Source organism: Schistocerca nitens, chromosome 1, assembly GCF_023898315.1.
Source record: "Schistocerca nitens isolate TAMUIC-IGC-003100 chromosome 1, iqSchNite1.1, whole genome shotgun sequence".
Taxonomy (NCBI): domain Eukaryota; kingdom Metazoa; phylum Arthropoda; class Insecta; order Orthoptera; family Acrididae; genus Schistocerca; species Schistocerca nitens.
In genome coordinates, this window is record NC_064614.1 from 1,185,708,036 (window position 1) to 1,185,731,830 (window position 23,795).

Consider the following 23,795-nt stretch of genomic DNA (forward strand, 5'->3'; position numbering starts at 1 on the left):
CTTGGCACCACTAGCTATCTCAGCTTTATCATTGTGGAGATGATGCAGTGATTTTCTTTTATGGACGTATAATTCTATCTCTTCGTGTAGATTCCTAAGGCTACCAGTCTCAGCAAGTGCAGTACGTGGATATTGTCTTCAATGCTTTTTACTGGACATCACTTGTTAATTGAATTACTTGCATTGGTGATATCATAGAGAGGTTTTAGTTTTAATAACGAAATAAACAAGCAAAAAGATGGTTTGGCAATGGGCAGTTGCGTTGCCTGGATGTTAACGAATATTTACATAAACCACGTACAGCAAGCAATATGGAAACCCAAAAGTCACATTACAGCAAAATTATTTAGCACAAAGGTAAGTGAATGTTTCAGTTAGTCCTGTTGATGCCACTAATGACTAAATTTACACATTATCGACAAAATCTGAGCAGCATGAACAAAAACCATTGAACTCACCACTGAGCATGAGAGCACCATCAACTTCTTAGACTTAAAAATCTCCAAGAAAAACCATAAATGTTACTTTTATATTTACAGGAAATAAACAGTCCACGAAGTATGCATAAACAGCTAATCCTTTAATCCAAACCACCGTAAGATGGCATATTCTGTGTCAGCATTGAACCTCCTATGCATAATTATAACCATTTGAACAAAAAAGAAATTAATATAATTAAAACCATAGCTTCAGACAGTGGATCTACACTCATTATGATAGATAAAACTGTCTAAAAATAGAAAAAAAAATCATCAGACAGAGTAGCTTCACAACAAATACTCAAGCAGTTAACACTAAACACAGTGGGGTAGACAATTTCTAGCATCTACTACTTACAGAGAATAAATTCAGCAGTTTGTTGAAAAATACAAACGTAAAGATAAGACTCCACATAATCAACAAATATCAGTGGCTATCCACTCACATTTTAAGAAGTAGCGTCCCGCCCCCCCCCCCCACTATCCCCTTCTCTCCTCCTTACAAAAGATCAGACATGCACAAACCCAGCTGACAACGTTGACTCTCGAAGTACTATATGCTTTATTGTCTTTTATATACCACAATATTTATAGAATATCTGTTTCAATAACAAAAAAAATGGTTCAAATGGCTCTGAGCACTATGGGACTTAACAGCTGTGGTCATCAGTCCCCTAGAACTTAGAACTACGTAAACCTAACTAACCTAAGGACATCACACACATCCATGCCCGAGGCAGGATTCGAACCTGCGACCGTAGCAGTAGCGCGGTTCCGGACTGAGCGCCTAAAGCCGCTAGACCACCGCGGCCGGCTTTCAATAACACTTTCTAATGAACTGCTTTCTTCTTTCGTTTATTGTAAGCGTAATCAGTGGTCATTCACTGTAAGTTGGATGTAATTAAATGTTCACACATACTAAATTTTCTGCTGTCACATAGATGTAGATACTGTATCATCTCTGAAAAAAAAATTCTTGGCTCTGTTTTATCCATTATATCGCCATCTTTGTATATAGTCTTCCATGTGCAAAAACTTTCTATGTGTGTGTGTGTGTGTGTGTGTGTGTGTGTGTGTGTGTGTGTGTGTGCGTGTGTGTGTATGTGTGTGTAAGGGGGGGGGGGCTCTATACTAATTGCATGTTTGTATATCATTAGGTGCTTTGTATATATTTTACCATTATTTTGTAAACATTTGCAATCAAGAGTTCAATTTAAAGCCTTAGGAATTTCAACGTAAATAATCCAGTCTAATCCAGGTCTACCGTTAAGATTGTTACCTTGTTTTCATTTGCTGTTAGGGAAAAAAGTTAAATAGGGCGTTTGTCACAATGTTTTTCATTGTAGGGCATTACCACCCCAGCCAAGGTTCACCTCAAGTGGGAAAAACAACCGACAACTAAAGTATACAAAAACAAATACTTATCTGAATGTGAACATCCGCCTGAAGATGAACCTGTCGGTTCTTTACAAATGACGGCACAATTTCTGTAAATAAAAAGCATTATAAATAAAAAGCATTATTAACCTGTTTCCATGGCACAGATGCATTGAGATACGAAGGCATGATATGAAACTATGTCATGAATAAGGACTGCATAAATGGTTAATGATTTAAGAACTCCAGAAAAGCAAGTACAATCATCAACACAGTCGCCAAAGCACGTGGTGCGTGCATTTAACTGGCAGCGGACGTTAAACTGCACAAGTAGGTACTAATGCAGTTAAACTAGTTTCGCGTCCCCTTCGTCTCAGAGGTTGCATCAACTGTTCGTGCGTACCACTCTTAGATGGAGTGAGTGTGGAAAATGAGTGCAATAGCGACTGGAAATTCTGAGACAAGGTCGAACCCCTGTACTCCGCTCTAAGTTAGGGACAGCTCTCTATATGACTGACCAAAGTGAAGTGCCATCTCGACAACGAACGTGAAGCAAGTGTATTCTTCGACGTGTCAGCAACATGTGTGTTCTATGGCCCCTCTAGAGCAAGTGACTTCTGAATCTGCTCTGGAAACTTAGCTGGTTCTATCAGCATAGGTACTGGCCACTTGCTGCAGATCTAGTAAGTCCCAAACAATATTAATTTTATAAACCAGTAAAACTTCCTACTCTACGGGATTTTGTTATGACTAACCAATTACAGTACGGCACGGGAATGAAGGCAGAGGATATCTCAAAGTACACGACAGATTTCCAACCCTGGCCAAAAGTCTTGCATGCAGACATGCAAAGGGAAACGTGCCTTCTGCCCAAATAATGATTATGAATCCATGTACACTTTTACTCTGCTTAAGATGAAGATTTCTATGCTGCATGACCACAGCAGCCAGTCCCACTGTCTCATTCTTTATGTTCACATCGCTTTTTGGTCTTATGTCGCCATGCACGATTCGTTCTGGCGTCTCTCACGATGCAGTTTAATGTAATGCAGGTCTCGCTGCTTGTTGCGCGCTTGCTGCGGAGGAACATGACACTGCGGATTCTCTGTTCTACATCAGTTGGGGGCAGCTTTAAGCTCCAGTCTTAGTTCTAAGTTAACTTAGATGGTTAACTTCCTAGTTGTGAGCAAGCTAAAGAAAGCCCCAACACTGCAGAAAATTACATGTCACACTGCAACAAAAGGAAAGGAGAAGAGGAAGTAATTGACTGTACATTTATTGGCCGTTGTGAATGTTGTCTGCAGTTTTTAAGTGGCGTTAAATAATCGACTATATTGACTACCGGGAAGGGCGTACTACGTTGTAAAATAGGTTACAGTCTGGGCAAAAACTGACACATAACATCTGGCATTACAAACTTTTTGGGACACAAGTCATAGTTCCATGCCTCACAGATTCGATGTCAGTTGTCAGTGGGGTGCCGTATTTAAGACAATGTTCAATGGAGGCTGTACTTTTCCACTTTCCGTCGTTGCACATGAAGTTTTATCTTTTCACGCCATTATCGAGCGTTAAGCTAGAAGAAAGTGACATACCCATAAAAGCGCCTGTACCCTCGATGTGGTACCGTTCTTCAAAACGTATATGGAATTAATGTAAAAATGACGTCTTCATTCAATACATCTACGACACTTTATACCGAAAGGATTTTAAAATAATGTTATGGCTAGTAATAAAAATATACATGTGTATTTGTAAACAAGTGAAATAATCACTTTTATACCATTGTGACCAATGAGAGAATGTTTTTTATGTTTGTTTCTATACCTTGCCCTTTTTGAACTGAATGCAGGCGTTAAAACAGAGCTTTTCTTTTTGGTTTTGATGCTTGTTTTAAAGCCAGATGGTGTTAAGGTCAATAGTCCCTGAACTAAATCAATAGCTATACTATCATCCTTCATTAAACAGTATCAAAATAAAAATGGGAGACTAGCCGAAATACTAAACGTGTAGTGAAAGTAGCAGCACATATTGAAGATCATCAATTGAGGATGGTTGGTAGATAACAAACTTCTTAACGATCAATCGGATTTTCCTCCCAACACATTTCATAAAGTCTGCGTTGTCAATACATCTACGACACTTTATACCGAAAGGATTTTAAAATAATGTTATGGCTAGTAATAAAAATATACATGTGTATTTGTAAACAAGTGAAATAATCATTACCATCGAATAACTGTCTAGCATATAAGGCAATTTTCGACCTAAGTAATGGACTGCACTGGCATTAGGAAATCATGTACATAGTTAAAAATGTTGCGTACTGATTTTCTTATGTCATAGGATGTCACTCTGAAGGGTCTCCCCGTGGGTGATGAAACTGCTCGTCAGATGGCTACAGTTGTTTGTCACTTTTGGTTCAAAAATGGCTCTGAGCACTATTGGACTTAACTTCTGAGGTCATCAGTCCCCTAGAACTTAGAACTACTTAAACCTAACCAACCTAAGGACATCACACACATCCATGCCCGAGGCAGGATTCGAACCTGCGACTGTAGCGGTCGCGCGGTTCCAGACTGTAGCGCCTAGAACCGCTCGGACACTCCGGCCGGCTGTCACATTTGGTTTATGTGTATGAAACCCACTATTAGCTGTATCAAAACGCAACTATGTCATATGCAACTATAACTAACAACATACCAGCTTATCTTGTAAGTTGCACATATTGGTAATTGTGGTATAGTTGTTTCCTGCTCTTCCTCCGCTTTATAATCAACTAGCTGACTACCCGGCGTTGCACGGGTTATATATTTAATCCAAATCGTCTGTTAGTCCAGCTCCTCCTCCCCCCTCTCTCTGTCAATCTCCTGTCTCTCGCCACGTCCTCCACACCCACTCTCGGCCCACTCTACTAAAAGATCTCTGTCCATCTCCTCCTCTTCCCATTCTCTATCCATTTACTCCTCCCGCTCTGTCTCTTCATCTTCTCCTTGCCTTTCTCTTGCTCCTCCTCTCTCTGTCCATATGCTCCTCTTTCTTTTCTCCATTTACTACCTCCCCTCCCCTATCTTTGTCCATCTCTTTCTCCTCCTATTTGTGTCGATTTCCTCCTTCCCCTTCACTGTCTGTCACTCCTCATCCTCCCTTCTCTCTCCGTGTTACCCCACTCACGCCAGCACGAAGCTGGTGGTTCTTATCCCTACAAGACTTCTTTCCATTATGTGACGAACATGTCCGAAATTTGATTAAAATTGTTCCAGAGGTTTAGGATAAGCTTTTTACCCTTGAGCATATACATTTGTCAAATACATTTCACACACATTTAAGAAATTTCACACGTATTTGTACACACATTTCTGGCTATAGTTTTCTAGACAGACAACTGAAATGTGTGGATCTAGCAAATTGTACCCAGCAGTTTCTGTTGTGTCTAGACAAGACAGCCTAGACACAATGAGAGGAAGCCGAAAGGCACGCGCTTAAACTCACGCAGGCTGGCGTGCGGTCTGAAACAGGATACGTAATGAATGCTATAAAGAAAAGTACGTAGCTTCTGGAATACTTAACTTTAATCCACATTTGTAGAACATCGCTCTTGATGATACATTAATAGAATCTCAATATCAATTGAATACGGCGCCTTGCTAGGTCGTAGCAAATGTAGCTGAAGGCTATGCTAACTATCGTCTCGGCAAGGAGGCTATTGATGTGAGGTCAGCGTGTATGAAAAAAGCCACGCGCTGAGCTATCTCCTGTGGCGTCCACATTTTATCAGATTTTCGAGTTTGACAACAAGCAGAAATTACGCAAATCTGATCGATATTTCTTACTTTTCTAAGTTAAATGCTGCGTAACGTGGAACGTTGCTTCTCATATGTCGGCTCGGTGCTGTCAAAGCGTCTGGCAAAGTCCCATTAACGGCAGCGGCCAGAGTCGACACACTGTTAAGGGCGTGCGGTGCGAGAGGCATACCATGCGATATACACTCCGGGAAATTGAAATAAGAACACCGTGAATTCATTGTCCCAGGAAGGGGAAACTTTATTGACACATTCCTGGGGTCAGATACATCACATGATCACACTGACAGAACCACAGGCACATAGACACAGGCAACAGAGCATGCACAATGTCGGCACTAGTACAGTGTATATCCACCTTTCGCAGCAATGCAGGCTGCTATTCTCCCATGGAGACGATCGTAGAGATGCTGGATGTAGTCCTGTGGAACGGCTTGCCATGCCATTTCCACCTGGCGCATCAGTTGGACCAGCGTTCGTGCTGGACGTGCAGACCGCGTGAGACGACGCTTCATCCAGTCCCAAACATGCTCAATGGGGGACAGATCCGGAGATCTTGCTTGCCAGGGTAGTTGACTTACACCTTCTAGAGCACGTTGGGTGGCACGGGATACATGCGGACGTGCATTGTCCTGTTGGAACAGCAAGTTCCCTTGCCGGTGTAGGAATGGTAGAACGATGGGTTCGATGACGGTTTGGATGTACCGTGCACTATTCAGTGTCCCCTCGACGATCACCAGTGGTGTACGGCCAGTGTAGGAGATCGCTCCCCACACCATGATGCCGGGTGTTGGCCCTGTGTGCCTCGGTCGTATGCAGTCCTGATTGTGGCGCTCACCTGCACGGCGCCAAACACGCATACGACCATCATTGGCACCAAGGCAGAAGCGACTCTCATCGCTGAAGACGACACGTCTCCATTCGTCCCTCCATTCACGCCTGTCGCGACACCACTGGAGGCGGGCTGCACGATGTTGGGGCGTGAGCGGAAGACGGCCTAACGGTGTGCGGGACCGTAGCCCAGCTTCATGGAGACGGTTGCGAATGGTCCTCGCCGATACCCCAGGAGCAACAGTGTCCCTAATTTGCTGGGAAGTGGCGGTGCGGTCCCCTACGGCACTGCGTAGGATCCTACGGTCTTGGCGTGCATCCGTGCGTCGCTGCGGTCCGGTCCCAGGTCGACGGGCACGTGCACCTTCCGCCGACCACTGGCGACAACATCGATGTACTGTGGAGACCTCACGCCCCACGTGTTGAGCAATTCGGCGGTACGTCCACCCGGCCTCCCGCATGCCCACTATACGCCCTCGCTCAAAGTCCGTCAACTGCACATACGGTTCACGTCCACGCTGTCGCGGCATGCTACCAGTGTTAAAGACTGCGATGGAGCTCCGTATGCCACGGCAAACTGGCTGACACTAACGGCGGCGGTGCACAAATGCTGCGCAGCTAGCGCCATTCGACGGCCAACACCGCGGTTCCTGGTGTGTCCGCTACGCCGTACGTGTGATCATTGCTTGTACAGCCCTCTCGCAGTGTCCGGAGCAAGTATGGTGGGTCTGACACACCGGTGTCAATGTGTTCTTTTTTCCATTTCCAGGAGTGTATTTCTCCGTAAACAGCATACGAAACAATTATTTCCTGGCATTGCTACACACACAGTATCACTCTAAATAAGGGTCTTCAACCTCGCTTTGACTTGCGAGACAGCATTAAATAGTCACTTCTATGCCAGTAATCAATGGCCTTCCGAATCCTACCACTGGATTGGAAAATGAGCACCGCAAACAGTGGCTACACGTCTCCAATCGTTTTGAAATACCTCCCCCACAACAAAAACTGGATAGCCGTCTGAAGTTAAAAGGCAGAAGGACTGACATAGAAACTCCACAAGTTTCCACAGGAACAAATAGATGTTTTGTCTCCGCCAAGTCTGTCTCCTTGTTACCAAACGCTACCGCTAGGTAGCTGATAAACCAACGTTCTGATAAGAGATCTCTGTCCAGCTAGCCAGTGGTCGCTCATTAAGTCGCTCCCTTCTTCACAAAATACAGATAACAACAATATTGATCACTCGGGATCACTCACGTTACACGTTTGGAAACTCAGCTCGGACCCCCCAAAAACTATCACTCCCGTCCTACCAACGCAAGGGCTGCCGGCTGAATATTTCACAAATCCAAGAAATTATTTTAACATGCAGACGATGCAGAAAGTCCATCTCCATGGAAGAATACACTGATTAGCAAGAACATTATGACCCGGTGGTCACCGATATATGCTTACGTAGGCAGCGACACCTGGGAAGAATAACTGCTAGTCAGAGACACGCACGGTGCATGTACACTGAAGAGCCAAAGAAATTGGTACACCTGTATCTTGTAGGGCTCCCGCGAGCGCGCAGAAGTGCCGCAACACAACGTGGCATGGACTCGACTAATATCCGAAGTAGCGTTGGGAGGAATTGACACCATGAATCCTGTCCATAAATCCGCAAGAGTGAGAGACAGTGGGGATCTCTTCTGAATAGCACTTTTCAAGGCATCCCAGATATACTCAATAATGTCCACGTCTGAGGAGTTTCGTTGCCAACGGAAGTGTTTTAACTGAGAAGAGTGCGCCTGGAGCCACACTGTATCCACTGCGTAGCAATTATGGACGTGTGGGTTGTCGCATTGTCCTGCTGGAATTGACCAAGTCCGTCGGAATCCACAATGGACGTGAATGGATGCTTGTGATCAGACAGGATGCTTACGTACGTGTCATCTGTCAGAATGGTATCTAGACCACCTATCAGGGATTCCATATCACTCCAACTGCGCACTCCCCACACCATTACAGGGCGTCCACCAGGTTGAACAATCCCCGGCTGACATGCAAGGTCCGTGGATTCATGAGGTGTGCGTACACGTCCATCCGCTCGATACAATTTTAAACGAGACTCGTCCGACCAGGCAACATGTTCCCAGTCATCAACAATCCAATTTTGGTGTTGACTTGCCCAGGCGAGGCGTAAAGCTTTGTGTCGTGCAGCCATCAAGGGCACACGAGTGAGCCTTCGGCTCCACAAGCTCATATCAATGACGTTTTTTTGAACGCTTCGCACGCTGACACTTGTTGATAGCCCAATATTGAAATCTACGGAAATTTGCGGAAGGGTTGTACTTGTACCACTTTGAACGACTCTTCAGTCGTTGTTGGTCCAGTTCTTGCAGAATCTTTCTACGGCCGCAGTGATGTCGGAGATTTGATGTTTTACCGGATTCCTGATATTCACGTTACACTCGTGAAATAGTCCTACGGGAAAATCCTCATTTCATCGCTACATCGAAGATGCTGTGTCCCATAGCTCGTGCGTTGACTGTAAAACCACGTTCAAACTCACGTAAATCTTGATAAAGTGCGATTGTAGCAGTAGTAACCAATCTAACAACTACGCCAGACTGTTGTTGTCTTATACAGGTGTTGCCGATCGCAGCGCCGCATTCTGCCTGTTAACATCTCTCTGTATTTGAACACGCATGCCTATACCAGTTTCCCTGGCGCTTCATTATAGTATCACTGAGCGTGCTGCCCGTGTTTAAAAAGAGGGGGCGTGCGATCTGAGTTTGACCGAGGGGAAACGGTTTCGGTCCGGAAGCTCGGCCAAGTATTTCGGAAGCTGCACGGCTCGACGGGTGTCCGACGAGTGCTGTGGTGAGTGTCTTCAACCAAAGTGAAACCACGTCCAGACGTCGCAGGGTTGAGCGGCCGCCTATCATTACACATGAATGTCTACACTGGGCAGACTGGTAAAACAGGACAGGGGGTGACTCGTGACGGAACTAACATCAGACTAATATGGGCCTCGGCAGCCGACGAACGACGCATGTATCACCACGACATCGACAACTACGACGGAAACGGGCGCGTGACCATAGACACTAGACGTTGGCGCAGTGGCAGAACGCCGATACCTTTTTCATAATGCCGACGGGAATGCGCGAATCCGTCGTCTTCCAGGGGAACAGCTACTTGACACCTGTACTGCGTGATGGAGACGCGCTGGCGGCTGCTCCATTATGCTCTGGAGAATATTCATGCGTCCGTGAATGGGTCCAGTGGAGCTCGTGCAATGCACCTTGTCAGCCAAGGAGTATCGTACAGCCGGCCGGAGTGGCCGAGCGGTTCTAGGCGCTACAGACTGGAACCGCTCGCCCGCTACGGTCGCAGGTTCGAATCCTGCCTCGGGCATAGATGTTTGTGATGTCCTTAGGTTAGTTAGGTTAAAGTAGTTCTGATGGCCTCCGCTGTTAAGTCCCATAGTGCTCAGAGCCATATGAACCATTTTTTAGTATCGTACACTGGTTGCAGACCACGTACGCCATTTCATGACGATCATGTTCCCCGACGCACTGACATATTTCAACAACATAATGCGCCCTGTCACAAGGCTAGGAGTGCAATAAAGTGGTTTGAGGGATACAGTACCTAGTTCCGATTGGTATGCAGGCCCCCTAAGCCGCAAGATCTGAACGTGATCGCAATCTGGGATGTGACTGAACGTGACGTCAGAGCCCATCTGCCTCCCTCGCCAAAATTTACGGGAATTAGGTGACTTTTATTGTGTAGATGAGGCGCCAACTCCCTCCAGCGACCTACCAAGGGCTCGATGCTTCTATGCCACGATGCGTCACTGCTTTTATCCATGCTGAAGGTGGACAAGTTGGCTATTATAAAGGTCGCCATAATGTTCTGTCTGATCAGTGTGTAGATTTATCCAATGATCATCTTCTGCTAACGTACTTACTGTAAAGTGCTGCTTATTGCGAAAACATTAAAAAGTTTCTTTTCCAGAGGGCATCAAGTGTCACCAGCCATCCTTTGGAAACCACAGGCCATTTCAAAACAGCAGGGAAACCACACATTAGGTTTAAGGGATGACCAGCCTATTATCCCCAGGATGGGGAATCGTCTCCATCCACAGAAAACCAGTGCTGGCGTTAACAACTGCAACCAGCGCTAGCGGCATGATCTGTTACAAGATCGACTGCAGAACTGAGATTCACACCAACAAATCTTAATTGAATGTTGGAAAAGTGAAACAGGGGATAAATAAAACTTCATAAAGAAATTTTAAGAATTTGGGCCTCCTGGAATCTCTGTCTCAAGACGTGAAACGTTTAAACGGTGAAGAGTCAGTAGCATGTGTGAATAATTCACACCCCTTATTGTAACGAGACACCAAAGACTAGCGGGAATAAAAACCATTCAGTTTCCAGAAATAGTCTGATTATAAATCACAGTATATTGTGTTTCGTGTGAGATATTTACAGATTAACAATTTTATAACATTTTTCTGTTGCTTGTAGAACGAAACCTTGCTTTTTGCGAAATTTCACGATTCTAGGCCAAAGGAAAGTATATTAAGATAATGATGAGTGTGTTTTCAAGTATCTACATATATGACATAAATGGTTGTATCTTTTGATTGCATTGACTTAAAAGCTTACATTTTTACAGTGTCAAGAGACCTTAGTGTGTGACATAGATTTCAATTTGATACGTTCATGAGAAGACGGACAGACAGACAGTTCGGTAACAATTGAGAAAAAAACACTTTTTTGTGTGTTATAATTGCATACTAACCCTTTTCGGGATTATTTCCTTTAGTTGTAGTGTGAAACCTTGCTTTATTCTTCTCTTATTATTTTCGGTCAACGGAAGTACACTATGGATTTCATTGAGTGAGTTTTCGAGTATCAAAGTATGTGATGTAAATGGCCGTATCTTTCGACTGCTTTGATTTAGAAGCTTCAATTTTTATATACCGCCAAGGGACCGTAGACCTTATTACGCACCATAAATGTCGACATAAGTGTACCTGCTCCTGAGAAAAAGGCTTTTAACAGTCGGACAGACAGACAAACAAACAGATGGACTAACGGACAATAAAATGAGTCTCTAATGGTTCTCTTTTCACGGATTGAAGTATCCTAAGAAATGACCTGGGAACGATGACGAAAGCAGTCTATAAAAGACCCTACGGACAGTTACGTCCACCGTGATGATGTACATAGAACCGCGACTCATATTTTAAGACAACGAGTTGACAATTCAGAGTCCATCCGTGACGCTGGACGTACAACTGTCAGCGCCCCTCTCACTCCTCACGCATCAATGGAAGACACAACAATGGTGTCCATGACGACAGTCATTGGAGCTGCAGACGTCGTCGCACTGTCGATACGTATACTTCCTTGCTGTAGACAAACCGATTTTTTGACTCAAGGTAAGTGACGTGCTGTACTAACCTGCATGCCAGAGTGAACAATATGTCCGTACTCTCGGGCGCTAGTTGCGTGAGGCCGTTATTGTCCCGAAGTAGAGTATGGCTTCCACAAACCTGTATATGCCATAGCGACCCGACAACCCTGGGACCAACGCATGCTGAAATTTCGCCGACCAGTAACCCATAGTCTCGACACATGACGTTTCTGTCACTGTAAAAAACCTGATGGTAGGAGTTTTTCTTTCTTACACGATGCATAGCACTATCTTCTCACAAAGTACCATGCGATGTCTGAATGAGAAACACTGTGTAATCTTTCGTTATACACGGAATGTTAATAGCGATACTTCAACCTGTTCTGTGCGGTTGTGCTAAATCTCTAATCGTTTCCAGGTATACGGGGTGAATCAACTTCAAATTGCACCGCATATATTGCGGAAATGAAATGTTCTAGTGATGTGCGGTTTTCACAGAATGGATTGGTAGTCAAGGGCTCGTATTGTTAGTCGATAAACAGATTGTAATAACACATAGTAAGTGTATTTTTGTGCAAACATACCTTTTTTAAAGGAACAATGCCTTTTGACATCAACAAACTAAGAATAGGGTACGTTAGAATGTTAATGGTGTTTGCTGCAAGAGCATAGTAGGAGTCGTTTACGAGGCATCGTTTGTTGAAAAGTTCCCACGGTGACACTTGTTTCTCCCATACAGCCTTTATAGTTGCCAGGTAAGATGTTGTTCTATTTGCTTACAGTGCGCTTGTGTGTTCCTCGAGTGCATTATGACTTGCTACTCAGTTAGTGTGACAGTCCCAGTAGTAGGTGATCAGTCGACGATGGGATTGACCAGTGCAGAAAAAGCCGACAAGCTCATGGAGTGTGGAGAGTGTAGGAAGAATAGTGTATGCGGAAAGACGTCCCAAAAGACGTAAACCATCTCGGCAATTCTTTATCAAACTCTTCAACTAGTTACATGAAAGCGGTAGTGTAATACGTAGTCAAAGTAACACAAGTGACGACAGTAGAGGGGGAATTATCACTCTTGCTGCTCTTGCATTTGATCCGCACGAAGAGTCCATCCCTATCGTAACTCTTTCCGTCAAGAGCTACATGGAAACGATTATGAGAACCGTGTTAACTTCTGTACATGGGCATTAAGACAGGATATGCCACATGCATCACGTATCTTGTTTAGTAATGAAGCCACATTTAGCAACCATGGTCAGATAAAGCACCGAAACATGCACTGTTGGTCTGTTGGCAGTCCCCTCTGGCTTGGTCAGGTGGAACGTCACCGTCCATGTAGTGAAAACGTGTGGTGTGGGATGGTGAAGCATCATCTCGCATGCCTGTTTTTCAGAGATGGAACACTGAACGCACACTAGTATGCCAGCTTCTTAATAGACCATCTTCCACAGGTGTTGTAAGACGTTCCACTGCAGACTAGGAGGACCCTGCGGTACCTATATGATGGTTGGCCAGTCCATAGTGCACGAAGTACTACTCCATGTGTTCACGAATTGTTTCCAAATCGTTGGACTGAATGCAGAGGGCCTGCACTTTGACCGGCCCATTCCCCAGATTTGAAGCCTGGAGACTTTTCGTGTGGGGAAGTTTAAAGACAGTGTCTACAAGGACACAACAACTACACCCAATGATATGCAACGACGTATAACTGCAGCCTGCTCAGACGTCTCCGCTGAAATGCTAGCACGTGTGCAGCAGTCGTTCCATACCAGACTGGAAGCGTATATTGCCGCTGCCGGTGGTCAAAAAAATGGCTCTGGGCACTATGGGACTCTGCCATGCCTCGGCCATGTATGTGTGTGATGTCCTTAGGTTAGTTAGATTTCAGTAGTTCTAAGTTCTAGGGAACTGATGACCTCAGATGTTAAGTCCCATAGTGCTTGGTGCCATTTGAATAATTTAAAATCCAGCAATAAACACCACTGACATTCTAGTATGCCCTACTTCTAGTTAATTAGTTTCAACAGGCACTGTTCCATTTTAAAAAGTGCATGTTTGCGCAAAAAACATACTTTCTAAGCATTATTACAATCTGTTACTTGTCTAACAATATGAGCCCTAACTACCAACCCATTCTGTGAAAACCGCACATCAATAGCACTTTCCATTTCCACAATATATGCGGTGCAAAATTTTAGGTGATTCATTGTGTGTAGTACATTTGATGGCAATCTAACAATCGTTATAGGCTGCTGCAGCGTTGCAGTTTTAATGTCCAGCTGAGTCTTTCACTGAGGGTGGGGGTACGGAGATATATTTTAAAACTAATAACGCATTCCATTTGTCCTAAAAATATTTTAGTTACTCTGGAAGGAGTCATTTCTTTCACTGATTGTTCTAATGCTTTCAACAAGTATGAAAAGATTTTTTTAAATTCCAGTCTATCTTACAAAGTAATGTTCTCGTATTATCGTTTTCAGGCATTAATGCCTATTCTCAGTTGTGAATACAGAATAAATAACATATATAATCGAAAACTGAGTCAGACTGAATGCGTCACAATGAAGCTCGTCGAATACTTTGAAAAACGCTGCGCCGTCAAACGCATGTGGTACATGGTGCGAACACGGCGTACAACCTTCTGTATGCAACGTAGTTGCAACGGAGTAAATGTATTATTATTGGTTACCCAGTCATAGATCATCGAATGTTGTTTATAAATACAGCACGTTGAAACCCACGGTTTGAATTTCATTAAAAGAAATTTCCATGATATATGAAACGGCTTCAAATGCCTCTAAGCACTATGGGACTTAACATCTGAGGTCATCAGTTCCCTAGACTTAGAACTACTTAAACCTAACTAAAGACATCACACACATCCATGCGCGAGGCAGGATGCGAACCTGCGATCGTAGCAGCAGCGCGGTTCAGGACTGAAGCGCCTAGAACCGCTCGGTCACAGGGGCCGGCTATATGAAACGGTTTTCGTACTAACACAGCTTCGTATGTTGGAGTTACAGGTGTTTTAGATATTTATTCAGTAATTTCCGTGTAAAACGTATCATTTTACTCATTAAAAACAAGTAAGAAGTATTTTGATAGGCTTAAGCTGAGGGCAACGAGTATCAGATAATCTCCGCTAGAATGACATCTCATTAAGCCGTCTTATCGCAATAGCCGAGAGCGCTTCGTAGAATCCCGAGATTACGTCGCTTTTAATTTACAGTTTCACCCAGTTCGGAGAGAGAAGAGAATGCCTCATTAATTCTCTCTTCCGAGAGATTAAACGAAGGATATCTCTAGCAGCTAACCGCTTCACTGATAATCTATCAGAGTTTTAGACATGAGCTTGTGTCAGTCATATCTGTCCTCTTAGAGACTCCAGACGGTCTACAAGGAAAGATATGACATAATAGATTACCTACCAGGTATCTAGAAGTCTCAGTGTATTCAAGAACAGCGTAGTTAAAATCAGATTATTCTCTGATAACAAATGACAAGTACTTTAGGTTTTACAAATAGTGTTGTCATGTTTGAGCTTTGTTCCAAACGATGATGTGTTTTTTCGGTCTTGGAGCAAGGTCTCATGTAATATTTATGCTGCAGAATTAAAACAATGTTTTAAAGGTAGAAAACTATAGTGAATGGCAAAAAAAGAAAAAAAAATACAGAGGTAGTCCCACAGCATTCAGCTTTGGGTTCACCTGCTCCGTATTGAAATGCCTGGGCTAGCAGGACAGTGCGGATTAGGTTGTGGAAAGGGGCAAAAATGAGTTCCTGTCAGTTGCACTGAACATACAAAATTTATGTATCAACACACAATATTACAAAAAGAATGGAAAACATTCAAAACTTTAATCGACCTCCTTTGATTAACTTTGGATCAGCTGAAGGCCACATTCAAACTCCTAGACACAAGGCTTAAGCAAAATAAAAATACAAGGTTCTTCTGGAGGTTTCACCCAAGAATGTTTTCTAAATCTTGAATCTAATCGGCTGAAGGCCTCAGCAATTTAATTTTAATGGAACTAGGATGGAGGTCGCAAATTAAGCAATAAGAGGAGTTTCAATCAAAAGGCAGAAGGCCTTCTCTTAAAACATTTCATGAAAATTGGGCTGAAGGCCCCATTCAAAAGCATAACAATGTTATGCCTTAAGGGCAAGTGAAGAAGATTATGAGATATTAAAACTCGGCTGAAGGGCGCTCACCAACAAATAATTTAACGGCTTTAGCCCTAGAAAGAAGAGTTACAATTTTAAAGGGCAGAAAGCCATATCTTAAAACATTTCATATAAAATAAAGAATAACTATCTCTTGCCTTAAGGGCAAGACAAGGACATTAATTTAAGAGATATTAATGCTCGGCTGAAGGCCACATATCAACCAAATAACTAAAATCCAAACAGGGAAATTACTACGTAACACACAAGGAACGGCGCTCAGAAGTTCCAAAGGGTCGCCCTGGGATTGTAACACTAACGCCCGTTTAGGTGAGACAGGCAGCCTGTCCAACGACTTCTCAATCTGGAGGCAACCCAACCGACAGACAGCCGACCGACCAATCAACCAAATCAGTTCCGCTCCACGTAACCAGCAAAACGACAACAAGATTTCAATGCACGACACACACAACATTGGCGCCCACACCGACCAAAAACACCTCAGCTGTCGAACTACACGCCGCACTGGACAGCAACAAAACGCCGAGGAAAATACACTGCCTAAAATTACGTCAACGAACCAGGGCAGGTGACCGGAACATCCACGGCCACAAGGCAAAGGTACCGCTGGTGAACTTCCATAACAGGGAATAAATTAAGTTAAATTTCACAGGAAGACGGCTGGAATCTTAGCCGACTTAAGTACACACACGTGCTGCTCACGGGAATGTCCCAAATGCGACAACCAGGATCAAACGAAGGAATGTAAACAGTTGAGGCTCAATAGTAAGTTAAGTGAGGACTGAATTTTCATGTTCAAGATCGGTGGGCGACGAACTTCGTAGCACTCGCCAGCAGCACCTAACACTCTAACAGCACGTGCACGCCGCCAGCGGCTCCAGCCCCACCCTGCGCGACGGGGTTTCGATTGCTGCTCCACGCCAACCAACCGACTGGGTTGCTGGTCCGTCTGCGACTGCTGCTCCGTCGCGACTGCACTGCTGGTGCGTCTCCCACTCACTGACTGCCAGACACACGACGACCCGGAAATACTGTCGGTCGCTCCAGAGATGGTACGACAGTGCGAGTATCGATACGCGCTGCTGCTGCCACTCACGGGCAAGTAAGGCAGGAAGTTAGTGACGCCAGTAAGTGGAATAAGAAAACGAGGCGGCACTAACGTGATAGAAGATGACAAACAATGAATGGGATAAACACGAGCCGTGCACAGCTCACTTATATACACTCCTGGAAATTGAAATAAGAACACCGTGAATTCATTGTCCCAGGAAGGGGAAACTTTATTGACACATTCCTGGGGTCAGATACATCACATGATCACACTGACGGAACCACAGGCACATAGACACAGGCAACAGAGCATGCACAATGTCGGCACTAGTACAGTGTATATCCACCTTTCGCAGCAATGCAGGCTGCTATTCTCCCATGGAGACGATCGTAGAGATGCTGGATGTAGTCCTGTGGAACGGCTTGCCATGCCATTTCCACCTGGCGCCTCAGTTGGACCAGCGTTCGTGCTGGACGTGCAGACCGCGTGAGACGACGCTTCATCCAAACATGCTCAATGGGGGACAGATCCGGACATCTTGCTGGCCAGGGTAGTTGACTTACACCTTCTAGAGCACATTGGGTGGCACGGGATACATGCGGACGTGCATTGTCCTGTTGGAACAGCAAGTTCCCTTGCCGGTCTAGGAATGGTAGAACGATGGGTTCGATGACGGTTTGGATGTACCGTGCACTATTCAGTGTCCCCTCGACGATCACCAGTGGTGTACGGCCAGTGTAGGAGATCGCTCCCCACACCATGATGCCGGGTATTGGCCCTGTGTGCCTCGGTCGTATGCAGTCCTGATTGTGGCGCTCACCTGCACGGCGCCAAACACGCATACGACCATCATTGGCACCAAGGCAGAAGCGACTCTCATCGCTGAAGACGACACGTCTCCATTCGTCCCTCCATTCACGCCTGTCGCGACACCACTGGAGGCGGGCTGCACGATGTTGGGGCGTGAGCGGAAGACGGCCTAACGGTGTGCGGGACCGTAGCCCAGCTTCATGGAGACGGTTGCGAATGGTCCTCGCCGATACCCCAGGAGCAACAGTGTCCCTAATTTGCTGGGAAGTGGCGGTGCGGTCCCCTACGGCACTGCGTAGGATCCTACGGGCTTGGCGTGCATCCGTGCGTCGCTGCGGTCCGGTCCCAGGTCGACGGGCACGTGCACCTTCCGCCGACCACTGGCGACAACATCGATGTACTGTGGAGACCTCACGCCCCACGTGTTGAGCAATTCGGCGGTACGTCCACCCGGCCTCCCGCATGCCCACTATACGCCCTCGCTCAAAGTCCGTCAACTGCACATACGGTTCACGTCCACGCTGTCGCGGCATGCTACCAGTGTTAAAGACTGCGATGGAGCTCCGTATGCCACGGCAAACTGGCTGACACTGACGGCGGCGGTGCACAAATGCTGCGCAGCTAGCGCCATTCGACGGCCAACACCGCGGGTCCTGGTGTGTCCGATCATTGCTTGTACAGCCCTCTCGCAGTGTCCGGAGCAAGTATGGTGGGTCTGACACACCGGTGTCAATGTGTTCTTTTTTCCATTTCCAGGAGTGTATGTCAATGACTTTGCACTTAACATGTAACAAGCACAATGGGTACTTTTTGCAGGCGGTACCTGCATTATAATAAAGCTCTTTAGAGAGAAAGCAACAGAAGAGATTATTACGATGTTTCTTCAAAAATCATTAAGTGGTTCTCTGAAAATGGGCTCCACCTTAATGCTGAGAAAACACACTATATTTATTTCTTTACAATAAAATGTAGTGTCATACCAACAGGTAATGTATCACATGGAGTTTGTAAAGAGGTTAAAGCTCCAAACTTTGGGGTGTACAAATGCATGGAAACTTGAACAGGAAGAAACATATCACTGAGCGTCTTAAACGATTAAGCTCGACTACTTTTGCTCTTAGTATAATTGACAGTGTTGGCAACAAACGAATCAACTCCATGACCTTTCTTTTTCTGAGTCGTCACACTTCTTACTAGTTCAATGCGACCCACCATGAATTCATCTCTTACGGAAACCTTTACACCTTACAGTAACACCAACAACCGACGTCCTCAATTATTTTCTGATTGTATTGCAATCTCAGTCTTCCTCTGTAAGTAATTTTTACCCTCTTTACCCTCTACAGCTCTGTCTACTATCAAGGAAGTCATTCCCTGGTGTGTTAACAGATGTCGTATCAACCTGTAACTCCTTCTTGTTAGTGTTTTCCACATATTTCTTTCCGCTCAGATTCTGTGGAGAATGACCTCGCTTCTTACCTTTGCCTAATATTCCACTTTCTTCCGAAGCTTCATGTATCAAAATGTTCGAATCTCTTCTGTTCTGTTTTTCCCGCAGACCAGGTTTCAGTATCACACAATGCTGTGCACCAAACGTACAATGTTAGGTTTTTTTTCCTCAAATTAAGCTCTATGTTTGATGCTAGTAGAACGCCCTCTTCATCAGTGCTACTTTGCTTTTTATGTCCTTACTCCGCCCGTCACGGGTTATTTTGCTACCTAGGTAGCAGAATACCATAACTTCTCCAATTCTGATGTTAAGATTTTCGCTGTTCTCATTTCCGTTACTTCTCATTACTTTCTTGATTCGTTGATTTACTCTCAGCCCATATTCCGTACTCATTAAATTTTTCATTCTATTCAACAGATTCATACTTCTATGCTTTCACTGAGGATAGCAATATCACCAGCGAATCTTACCATTGGTATCCTTTCAGCTTGAATTTCACCTCTTGACCCTTGCTTTTATTTCCGTTATTGCTTCTTCGATGTATAGAGGAACAGGAGCTATGGAAGATTAAATCATCTGTAATTCGAGCTCTTCGTGTTGGTATTCCAGTCTTATTGTTCCCTCTTTGTTGCTGTATATACTGTATATTAACCGTCTTTTCCTATTGGTTACCCCCATTTTTCTCAGAATTTCGAAACACATGCACCATTTTATATTCTCGAACGCCTTTTCCAGGTCTACAAATCCTATCTATGCATGTGTCTTGATTTTTCTTCAGTCTTGCTTCCATTATGAACCGGAGTGGTGCCTTTACCTTTTGTGAAGTCGAGATCATCATCATCTAACAGATCGTCAATTTTCTTTCCCATTGTTCCACACATTATTCTTCCAGGAACTTGGATGTGGGAGTAGTTATGCTAAGTGTGCGGTAATTCTCGCATTTGTCGGCTCCTGCCATCTTCAGAATTGTGTGGCTGATGTTTCTCCGAAAGACTGATAGTACATCGTCAGTCTCGTAGAGTCCCCGCACCAGCGTGCGTAGTCGTCTTGTTGCCATTTCCTCCAATGATGTTAGAAGCTCTGATGGAATGTTATTTTCCCCCTCTGTCATATCTGATCTTAATTCATCCAAATTTCCTTTAATTTCTGACTATAATACCGGACCCTCCATCTTTTCCCTACCGACGCCTGTTTCTTCTTCTATCACGTCATCAGACTCGTGTCTCGCCATTCCCCCCGCCCATCCCAGAGGCATTCGATGTACACTTTCTGTATATCTTTGCATACATCCACTCCATAAATAACCGTTATGGAATAATTTTCAGGAGTAACACAACATTCAGCAAGGAAAGTTTGATTGCACAAAGGCGAGCAGTGAGAATAAAATATGTCTCGTATATCCTCAATCGTCATGTAAGTTCCTCTTCAGGGAGTTAGGCGTTTTACGCACATGTACATAATTCATTAATGAAATCCGCCGTAAATAATCCATCACGATTTGAAGATAATAGCAGCGTCAGCACATGCAACACTAGAGTAAACAAATGAGCTTTATTACCTATTATTTAACTTACATAACCGCGACATCTTTGAGACTAGCCGTAACTCCGGAGACATGGACGATGATGAGAGTAATTGTGATTTCGTCTCAGTGCAAAAAATTTTCTATTTATACAGAGATGTGATTCGAACACCATTCCTGTGCCTACAAACTGCAATTTTATTGTACGTTGTCACCGACCTGTGGTCCCAAATTAAAGATGCACTTTGTATGCTGTCAACTCCGTGACGAGCCGGCCGCCAGAATCAGAATTATGACGGACAGGACGGAGTATGAAAAAATTCAGGAATGCGTTCTTGGCTGTATTCTGGTCACGTATAATGTAATTCCCGATTACATTAAGTCCGGAATTCGAGATCCAATGAGGTACTTAAAAGAGAAAACAACTTTTGTAATCGAAATACTTCGTATAAGCAGAAATTATGGTGTATGACAATGCGGAGAAAGATAATAACGACTTTTCATATTAGTTTGAGTTTGAGGATTTAATATGGTTTCAGAATACTTTCTAATGCCATTTATAAATGTTTCACAGAGCATGACCCCACTGTTAAAAAACTGTGTTTGGTAAAATTTGCGTTGTCACACCTTGCACTCTTCCACGGACAATAAGTAATAATTTTGAAAAGAGAATCAAAAAGCAATTTGCTAAAAAAACAGCTTGAAAGAAGTAAGGATAAGAAAGCAAAACGCTGTGCAGTGATTTATTTCAGTTCATCATTATGCGCTGCAGCCAGAACAGAGTCATGTTATCAGTTGCAATAAAAGTATTTGTTGTGGGGCGTAAACGAACATTTTGATAGACATTTAGGAACAGTTTCAGTTAGTGAAATTTCATGTAAGTTCAACAGACAGGTTTTGTAACAGGGCACAATTACACTGAGAAGAGACAAAAGTCATGGGATACCTCGTAAAAATCGTGTCGGTCCTCGTTTTGCCCGGCGTAATGCTGCAACTTAGCGTGCCGTGGACTCAACAACTCGTTGGAAGCCCTTAGAAAAATATTGAGTAACGCTGACCCTATAACTGTCCATAACTGTGAAAGAGTCGACGGTGTAGTATTTTGTGCACGAACGGACCTCTCGGTTATGTGCCATAAATGTTCGGTGGGATTCATGCCTGCAGATTTGGGAGACCACATCATTCGCTCGAATTGTCAAGAAACTTCTTCAAATCAATGGCGAACAGTTGCGGTCTGGTGACGTGGCGTGGTTTCATTCAGCGTTGTTTGGGAACATGAAGTCCAATAAGCCTGCAAATGATGTCCAAGTAGCGGAAAATCAACACGACACAGTCCACACAATTATGGAGACACCTCCAGCTTGTACAGCTCCTTGCTGATAACTTCGGCCTACGGCCTATGGGGTCTGAGCCACACTCGAACCCTACCATCAGCTCTTACCAACTGAAATCTTGACCAGGCAACGGTTTTCCAATTATCTAGGAACCAAACTGAGTCGTGGCACCATTAAGTTAGTAGGCTTCTGTCTGGCACCACTAGCTCAAGTTTAGTACCAACTATTCGTCTTGTAGCCCCGTTGCCAATATCTGTGAGGAATAGTTGGTGTCTGTGGGTTGTGTCCTAAGAAGCTCATTGCTTGCCGATATATAGGGTGAGTCACCTAACATTACCTCTGGATATATTTCGTAAACCGCATCAAATACTGACGAACCGATTCCACAGACCAAACGTGAGGAGAGGGGCTAGTGTAATTGATTAATACAAACCATAAAAAAATGCACGGAAGTATGTTTTTTAACACAAACCTACGTTTTTTTTAAATGGAATCACGTTAGTTTTGTTAGCACATCTGAACATATAAACAAATACGTAATCAGTGCCGTTTGTTGCATTGTAAAATGTTAATTACATCCGGAGATATTGTAACCTAAAGTTGATGCTTGAAACCTCCGACGTTCAGTTGCGTGTTGTAACAAACACGGGCTACGGTAGGCGTGGAGGACGCATAAATTGGCCAGCCCGTTCTCCTGATCTTACACCTCTGGACTTCTCTCTGTGGGGTACGTTAAAGGAGAATGTGTACCGTGATGTGCCTACAACCACAGAGGATATGAAACAACGTATTGTGGCAGCCTGCGGCGACATTACACCAGATGTACTGCGGCGTGTACGACATTCATTACGCCAGATATTGCAATTGTGTGCAGCAAATGATGGCCACCACATTGAACATCTATTGGCCTGACATGTCGGGACACACTCTATTCCACTCCGTAATTGAAAACGGAAACTACGTGTGTACGTGTACCTCACCCCTCATGGTAATGTACATGTGCGTCAGTGAAAAAGACCAATAAAAAGGTGTTAGCATGTGGACGTAATGTGCTGTTCCAGTCTCTTCTGTACCTAAGGTCCATCACCGTTCCCTTTGGATCCCTACGTAATTCGGTGCTCTCCGATACACACGATCGAACAGCGGAGGAGTGGTACTCAAGCGTCAACTTTAGGTTACAATATCTCCGGATGTAATTAACATTTTACAATGCAACAACGGCACTGATTACGTATTTGTTTATATGTTCAGATGTGCTAACAAAACTAACGGGGTTCCATGTAAAAATCGTAGGTTGGTGTTAAAAACATACTTATGTGCATTGTTTTATGGTTTGTATTAACCAATTACACTAGACCCTCTCCTCACGTTCGGTCTGTGGAATCGATTCGTCAGTATTTGATGTGGTTTACGAAATACATCAAGCGGTAATGTTAGGTGACTCACCCTGTATATACGGGTTCGCTAGCCCGAGGGAGAGGGCAACAAGCTTGGGCATTGGCGGTAATGTCGCAATAAAAAGCGATCACGAGTTCCGAGCGGCC